Source organism: Dermacentor silvarum, chromosome 9 (genome assembly GCF_013339745.2).
Source record: "Dermacentor silvarum isolate Dsil-2018 chromosome 9, BIME_Dsil_1.4, whole genome shotgun sequence".
NCBI lineage: Eukaryota > Metazoa > Arthropoda > Arachnida > Ixodida > Ixodidae > Dermacentor > Dermacentor silvarum.
The window spans coordinates 58,687,629-58,696,884 of NC_051162.1; the positions used below are offsets into that span (position 1 = coordinate 58,687,629).

At 41.0% G+C, this 9,256-nt stretch overlaps 1 long non-coding RNA gene across 1 annotated transcript; it reads right to left on the reverse strand.

Annotated features, from left to right (window-relative positions):
- Positions 1-3,210: 3,210 nt before the first annotated feature.
- LOC125940179 (uncharacterized) lies at positions 3,211-8,632 on the reverse strand. The gene is made up of 3 exons (XR_007463410.1): positions 8,510-8,632; positions 5,062-5,224; positions 3,211-3,488 (listed from the first exon to the last, which is right to left on the reverse strand). It is a non-coding gene; the product is annotated as an uncharacterized LOC125940179 (long non-coding RNA).
- Between the last annotated feature and the right edge of the window lie 624 nt (positions 8,633-9,256).

Below are 9,256 nucleotides of genomic sequence, written 5' to 3' on the forward strand. Positions count from 1 at the left end.
TTATCTTGACTTAGCCAGGCTCAGTTTTGCTAGTTCACAGGGGTTTGTACCATTTCACTTGGACTCGTTCTGCACTACCGCCAGGATCGGCCCAAATTTTTTGTGGATGACTTACGGAATAACCGCCGGCTTAAAGAGCTCCGCTGTTCATTTGAGCAAGAAATTTACAAACCCGTTACTCTACACCGAGAACAGATATCGCCGTTCTGTAAAAGTCATCTATTAAACCACATGAAACTGACAAGTTTTATTTATGAGAGTTTACAGCTTGCGTAAAATTGTTACAGTATTTGCAAGGATATTTCAGAAGTCCAAGCGACTAGTTAGCGGGATATTCCAAAGCAGTTTATAATGCATGAATTTCGTCCGCTTAAAACGTATCATAAGGTGCACCTTACAGAATTCCGATATAGTTTTTATTGCTGTGTGATAGCGTGAAAACTCATACATTAGTTTTTTTTATTTAGCGATATTGAAATAACATTCATGCCAATATATACATTGAACTTTGTACAATCACTAGCCTTTACCCTTTTTCGTTTAAATACTGCAAACCGAATCAAAATTAGTGCAGTGATTGCCGAGAACAACTATTTGTCCATTCACATATGTTTAGATAGGAGTTCCCTTTTAAATAGAAGCTTTAGCTAGTACAGAACTAGCTACTACAGAACCCAATGTGATGAGGTTTGTTACAATTAAAACAAAAAGTTAAAATCTTGTAACTGTTGTAATATGTATACGCCGCGCTCTGCGAAATTGTTTCTCAGAAAATAAGGCTAGATATATATCTCATTGTAGCGTGTGCTTACTGTGCTTAACCTTTAGTTGCTTATGTCTCCTTGGCCCACGTCATTAGGCTTCCTGGTATTGTTTACCACAATCGCAGCAGTGGGGGGCCCCGGAATAATTTTTACCACGTGAAGTTCTTTACCGTGAGTCCCGAGCCTTTTGCATTCCATCCCCATCGGAATGCCGCCGCGGCGGCCCTTCTGATAAAATGTCCAACAATACGACGCCCTTTGAGCAAGCAAGCATCCCCACTCCTTCTGATCACGACGCATGCACAAAGTCCGAATGACGTTCTCTGCTTCCCGTGTTAGTTGCTGCGTGTTAGTTGCTACACTGTAAAAAAAAAGATGCAGTCTACGGAAAAAATTGAAGGTAAAAAGTTGCCGGACACTATCCATAGAATGAAAAGGGTGTGCTCCGTAGAACGGACAGTCCGTAAACCGAGGTCAGCAATTACAGAACTTGTCCGTTAAGTGATACTGGAAATAACGGACAGTCCGTAAACCGAAGTCTGCAATTACAGGACCTGTCCGTTAAGTGATACTAGAAATAACGGACAGACTACGGACAGTCCGTAAACCGAAGTCTGCAATTACAGAACCTGTCCGTTAAGTGATACTAGAAATAACGGACAGACCGTAGAACAGACGGACCGTAAAATGAGGCCTGTTTTATCAATTACAGACATGCTGTAACTACCGCTGTAAAACAACAGACAGTCCATAAAACGGGTACAATGTAAAGCAAGGTTTCTTGTAGCAATTACAGAAACTGCCCATTTATTGGAAATGAAGAATGGTATACTGAAGAAAAAAAATGTACCGACACTGTGCAGAACTTGCGGCTATACAGTTGGCAAAAAAGGTTTGAGAGTAGATGCTTCTGCAGATTTTTTTACACAGCATAAAAGACGCAAAATGATGGGAAGATCATAAATACAGGAAACAGCATCATCCATACTCTTTCCTGTTTCATTTCAAGTTTTACATCAAAAAATTATTGCAAACCAACTATCATAGCGCGAAGTACAGAAATTATTCAATGATTCATAATGACCAAATGGTTTTCCTCCCGAACATAAAGATTTATATAGACTGAAACCATGTAAAAACAGTGTTCGCATGTTCCCTTCTTGCATCCACTGCTTTACTTTCGTCATGCCATTGTGTTGTATACTTGGGCTCTGTCAATGGCATACATAAAGCATACTTGCAGCTTCATGTGAACCCAACCCATCAACCAACTACTGGTCTGAACAAAAGTTATATTTATTACAAAAAATAGATGAAGAAAAGAGAAAAAAACTGCAGGACTAGAAGGATTCTGGAAGCTTCATTACCTGAAAAGAAATGAATAGAGTAAGTTATTAGGGCCTTCATTAGCCCCCCCCCCCCCAGATACATCAAGCAGACACCATAGGAGACACTTCCTCAGCTGTAAAGTACCAGGAAGTGCTAGCCCATAAACCAGTCTCCACGTGCAGGCACTATTTGCCACCACTGAAAAACCACCTTCCTAACTAAAAAGCGCCAGGTGTTTCCTACTGAAACCTACATGCCAAGTGCAATATCTCTTGCAATGGGGAGGGTGGGGCTGAGAACAAAACAGAAATGACATGCAGAAGACAGCATGAAGTGCAGTTGGGAGCAAAAGTCTAGAGACCATGGTATAAGCAAAAATGTAAATTTTTTTGCCTAGCAAGCAATGCAGCGTGAAATAGTCAATGCATTACACTGGTCTAACAGGAGCACACAGGCCTTAGCACTTAGTGTCCACCAAGGCTGCGAAGAAAATATTTGATGGCACCCTGTGGTCTATAGACTTGCTCACAACTGCATATATGGCATCTAATTTGAATATTGCTGCACTGTCAAACTTCAGAACCAGTAACTTAATTGGTTTTCCTTAAATGGTGATGCACTTATGACATCCCCAGAAATATCAGCCAGTAAGAAGCACCCAGTGCATGCAATGACCTCTGTCAAGCAGTGGAAAACAAGTATAGCCGGCCCTGTGATCACATAAAGTGAGTCAATGCTTTGAAAAAAAATGTGTCAGGCCTGTGTCATCACATGGTCCATTCCATTTAACTGATTTAGTGCATTAGCTTTAGCTAGTTCAATGCCAGTCCTTACTCATGCAGCACTGGCATGACAAGTGGTACGAGCCCAACACAATCATGCTAGTGCAAGCTAAATCTGCCTGCACGTCATGTCTGAAACAGACAAGTGCAGACTAAGCGGAATGGACCTACAGTAACCCTTCAAAAAGGGGCTAAGTGGTTACGTTATCAGGTAGGGCATTTCTTTGAGCCAACAGATGCATCAAATGGTTCTTGCTAAAATGAATAACTTTATGCCTAAATAAGAACTGCCTAAAGGGTATGGCATCTCTGTAGCTCCCACGTTTTTAAAAACATTGCCGAATAAAAGCCCACCTAAATCCTAAAACTGAACATTTACTTCGAACAGTCTTAACTCATTGTCAAGTCGAAGCATGGTATTTACAGCATTATAAAAATGACACACAACATGCATAAAAATGCCCCGTGAAAAAAATTTAGATATAACCACTCACAGCTTCAACATTTCACTTGCAGCTTCCGGGCTAATGACATAATCTTGTTATGTACACTTGTCCGAGACTTCTTCCCTTGTGCTTTCGTGCCCGTTGAAGGTTGTATGTGAAATAGCAGCCTGCAAGACAAATACATTTCCTTTAATAGACATATCGGGTACCATCAAAGCACTTTCTTCCTTAATGCAATCCGAGCTGCTACCGCCCGCAGGGGCTGCTCCTATGGTCACTCAGTCCCTCTCGTGCCCGAGAGGCAGCTCTTAACACCCTGTGCAACTTGCCCGAGCAGTCTAACCTCGCCAGCCGGATACTCAACACGACAAAAAACAGTGCCAGTGTATGGGTGGGGGAGGGAGTTTTATGAAATTCACTCCACAAGTGAGCTATGAGATATGTGCTTCTCTGTACATATGTAAAAAGTCTCCCTCTATTCTCTCTCCCTGTTCTTTACTCCCACACCCACTGCTGACCGTTGTTCAGGTGTCAGCCGTGCATACTAGACAGTTACGGTGCAGTCAGCAGTAAAAATTTCTTTCCTTTATTTTGAATATATATATATTTCTTCAAATAAACAACCATTTAGTACTAATGCAATCTATCACCTGAATATCTCGCCTCGACCAGTTAAGTATCCATGCGTACAAACTTCTTTTATACAAAAATTAAAGGGTCATGTATGCGGCTTATACTGTGTGCCTCAGAAAACACCACGTAAAGTTTAAAAATAAAGTGGTACACCTCAGGCAGATTAGGTCAACGTATTGTCATCTCAAGTAAAACAGACGGTTTTGAAGCAGAGGCAGTTAGCTAATGAGTGACGAAAAGCTGTACAGCGTACTGAGAAACAACCAATAAAATTGCTTGCGTAGTACTTCTTTCTGGGGTCACTGAAGAAATATTGCTGAATGCTAGCACATCTAGTTTTCAGCACAGTAAAATGTTTTCGATGAATGAGGCCTGCATACCGGCCATAAAAACTGTTGACAAGAGTTTCCATTCGAGAGCTGTGCCAGGTTATCAAAACAAAGGGGCCAACGAGGCCATGGTTATTTGCTTTTTTTCTGATTAGTGATTATCATGCACTCCACGTTATTTGAAACGAATTGAAGGCCCTGAAGTTCAGACGTGCAAGTGCAAAGTGAGATTCCCCAAAAATATTTTGCAAGCTTTCTTTAGAGCCCCAGAAGTACTAAGAGCTAACATCTTGAAAACAACTTCGTTGGGTATTTATGGGTAGATTCTACAACTTTTGAAAGAAGTCTTGTACCATAATACAATATTTCAAATTTTACATAAACATAATTAGCTAACAAGACGACTCCAAAATGAAAAATAATGAAACGTGAGTGAATAAATGACAGTATCATTTTTAGTTTGGTTCAAGCACTCATGTTACTTAAATACGTGGCGGCTGCTTTAATAATTCAGTGATGCTACAGGCAAGACAAGGCCCATTAGAGCCCGCTAAAATAATGTTATACAAATGCTATCTGGCTAGCCCAAACTGCTTTGAGTCCCCTATACTAAAATTTCATCATATCCCTTATCTGCTGGCATGAACGTTTTGAACTATATCAGAAATAATGGAAGTCAAAGGAACATTAAAGATGGGTAAATATGCAAGTCTGCACTGAAGCGTAAAAACTGCTTTAAAAGTAACATGTTGGTAAACTAAATAGCAGTGTCCAGTACCTTTGGAGACACTCTAGTGTGGTTGAACCCTCCTCGGCATATGTGATATTAAACACCTAATAGCACAAAAACATCAGGCAAGTTGCTTCCGTGAAGCTCAATGCTTGCGAGAAGAGGACCTCGTGGTCGCATGTAACAAAGCATTGCTTGCTGAAAATGCTACCTGTAAAAATGGAATAACAAAGCATTCAATGTGGTTAATCTCTTGGATGGTGTTAGGATGATCAGAGTAACCTACAGTACTTTCCTACAGCAATTTAACTTAACTAAATGCATCCCCACTCGGAAAATGCCATTACATAAGCTATGCCAGTGTGCATGGATGGCATTAATTTTAACAGAGTGCAAGGGCACATGTGTTGTATAAAGTACTACCTGGATTCTAGTGGCAATTGAAAATCAGCAACTTCTGCAATGAATGACTTCTGCAACCATGAAGTCATGTTAATCAGTTATGATGCATACTAGAAGTTGTCACTATGTGCCAATCCAAAATAGGTTCTTCTGGGCAAATCAGTGCTGGTTCTAGAGCATAGCACTTTACCATACAGGGTATCAGTAAAGCTCAATAAGGCAAAAGAAATATTGTGTATAGTATAAAAGGCACAAACAGTAAGTGAATGGAAATGAAAGATTACAACATGCAGATCCAGTGGAGAGTGTGGTAAAGAAACACAGACATGAATGTATGCAGAAGGGTTAAAAAAATACAATTTAAAAAAAAGAAACAAATGGACATACATCAGTACATGTAGAAAATGCATCATCGATAAAATTATTGATAAGTTAGCGCTAAGCCAAGACAACAAGAATGCGTACAGCACTCTGACAATGCCTTGAGGTGCAATCCAAGTGATGACACAAATGAATTTAGATTGTGAACATCACTCAAGAGGTAATTCCAGAGCTCTACCATTAATAGAAAGAAAAAAGTATTTTGGTTTGTCATAATATGATGAAAATGGTATATATTTACCATGGCTTGTTACCAAGGGGACGCGCGCTATCACGGAGGGCGAACTCCCCCGCGCGCTATCACGGAGAGCGAATGCTCCGTGGAAAGCAAACGCGACCATCGCGCGAAAGGCCCTGGGGGTACGGCAGGGAGAGAGGGAGGCGCGGCGAGACTGTGCTCCGGCACCAAAGGCGTATATTGCAACCAAGGCAGTGCAGGAGGGAGCGGGGGCGGGGGGGGGGGGCGCAGCTTCTACTCTGCCAACAACCGTGCTCGTACGTTAGCTGTGGCGGTCACCTGCTCCGTCTCTTATCTCCACACGGCTGTGACCTTTGTATGCGCTGTGCATTCGCCGCTCAGTTTCCGTTGAAGCGATAGATCGCACGAACCTTCGCCCGCTGCGGTGGCTAAGCTTGCTGCCAGCGTTTTGACAGTCCGGTCATTCAGTGTGATCTATTCATGGTTTGCTTGTGCGCGCTGACACCACGCTTGTTAATTCAGTTAGTAATAGTCGAGCCTATCTCACATGCTCATTTTCCAGCGTACGCTACACATGCAATGCTGCCCGGATCGGCAGTGCAGCACTAGAGGTGTGTATATATCCCTTCGCACCCGCACGCGCTGCCCACGGGATGCGCTTCTCATCAACACCACCGTTTCACACGCGCCTTGTCGTGGTCATCGAGTCTCTCTTCATGTCGGTCTACTTACGCCGCAGCCCACCTGCTTACTTACTAAGCTCATGTTTACTACAATTCATATTGCTACCAAAGTCGCTCGCCTTACTTCGTATGACATCGCTGTGTTGCTATCGCATTCAATGCTTCGCCCTTAAGGCGAAACTGATATTTTTTGTAAAGTTTAAGAGGTTGTGGTAAAGAAATTTCACAGTTCAACTTCCTCCAGCATGCAAGTGTTGGTTTGCCTGCTTGGATGCAAAGTGCAGCTATGGTGTCATGCCTTGTGTACTTGGTGTAAATGAATCTGAGCGCCCCATTTTGAATCTTTCCTAGTGCCAAGTTTAGGTACTGTTCATGTGGGTTCCATACTAAGCTGTCATATTGTAATATTGACCTAACCAGTGCCTTCTAAGCAGCAATTTTACTGACGGGGTAGTCGCCACTATTTTTCTATGCTGAAATCCTAGTTGCTTAAAAGTATGCGTGTATGCATCATTGGCGTGAATCTCTCATTTCAATGACCTCGTTATTGTGATGCGAAGATATTTTACCGGATCGACTCATACCACACAGGTATTCATTAGTTAAAAATCACTTTTTTACAAGTTAGTCACACGTGGTTTTGCTTGTTTTAATTTGCATACTCCAATTGTAGCACCAAGTCGCAATGTTTTCTAGACACTTATCTGGTCATTGGCTGTTTCGACAGGACTGTAAATATAAACAGGAGACTCATTGGTGAAAAGCGTTGTTACCCCTCGTTCCATACATTAGTAGATGTCGTTAATATAGTGCAGGACCTAGTACCAATCCATGCAGCACACCAGAAAAAACACCAAGATGGTCGAATTCAGCATTATTTATGCAAACAATCGGAGACTGATTGGGCAGATAGGCTTCAATCCATGAAACAAATTTTGACACTAATTCTAACAGTTTTGAGTTTTAAGATTAGTATGATGTGTGTAAGATGCGGTCGAAGGCAATTAACAAAAATCTATAAATACTATCAGGCTGAAGTCTCAAATAGATTGTTGTAGCAAGGTCGTGTATAATTTCTTGAGTGAAATCCGAGGGGTGCTTCCGAAATATTTCTGCTTTCCAATTTTCAAATGCACCTGCAAACTAATGGCCATCTTTTAGCAATAGCTGTGGTTTTCCACACACAGCAGTCTGTGTAGACATAACTTTGGGGGATCTTTATTGTATGCTTGCAATGTCAGTTAAGCAAAACAAAGTGTACGTTGTGCATTTTGGGGCAAATATGTTCTTTCATAAATCAAGAGTGCATTATATTCAGGTGCATTTTTATTTGCTGCCTTTAAACCCGCAAAAATTGGATGCAGGTTAGGGTCGAGTAAATACGATACTTAACAATTTTTTTGCCAGCTCTAACATTGTGGCAAAGAAAAAAATGCGTATTCAAATGCACATAAATTGAACTCAGTATGGCTGCATTTCGCTTCTATGTGCAAAGTACTGCTTCACACAATCAAGTTCATATTTAATTGCTTCTTAACTATGAGCACTCACTACAAAAGGCACCAAGTACCATCCTACCATCTTCAATTTCTATCAACTGAGCCTGCGTGTCTTGGAACAATAATGAGTATTGTTGATGCATTTATTGATGGTCGCACAATCTGCGAGTGAAGGGATACTGTTCATTCACATACCTCTAGACAGGGGGTGCTTGGAATAAATGCCCATGCTCAGATTGATTATTTTTTCGTAACTTCGAGTTAATATTTTCCTACAAGACGCATGCAAATACATGACAACAGTGCAAATTGAAGCCTATATGGCCATTTACCCAGTGCGATGACAGTAGGTGTGAGAGGCAGCTCTTCCAGCTTTTCTGTTATGCTTGTTCCTTCCTGAAAGAAAAAAAAAAGGGGGGGGGTGCGATTTGCACAAGTAGCACCAAGCACTTAGTGAACTGTTTTCCTTTGAAGACATCAGTTAGTACAGAAACAGAATGTCACCTGGTATTCTGCTGCCTATAGTGAAGTGAGCTGTTTACACAGTGATAAAACGAAATATACAGTGCTAGAACAATTGTGCCATGGAAGTGAGAAGTTATGTTTACAGCTTCTGGTTCCACTTAATTTTACCCCTCAAGTGGTTGATATTAACTTGCATAATATTTCATACTACATGCTTTTACAAAATAAGTAACTTCGATGTCCTACACTGCAAATTGTTATAGTGCGTGCTTATATCCTAACACTTATGTAGCACAAATTGATTGAAAATTTGTGCACAATCAATGGTAGGTTGAATGCAATCAGGAGGCCACTACACAGCAGCATTTCTTTTTAGCCTCATTGCTTTGGCATTTTACAGTTATGTGAAAAAAAATAAAGATAGAGTTTGCAAATGATTGAACAATGCTACAGCAACAGCTTTGTATATGTCATAAACCTTGTTAATTTTGCACGTAATTTTCTGCTAACAATTTCACGCATCTGATTAAATTACAAGCCAAACCTTGAACATTGTGATTACAAGGCTAGCACTGAGATTACGAAGTGTATTATGGAATTTGAAAGGCTACACA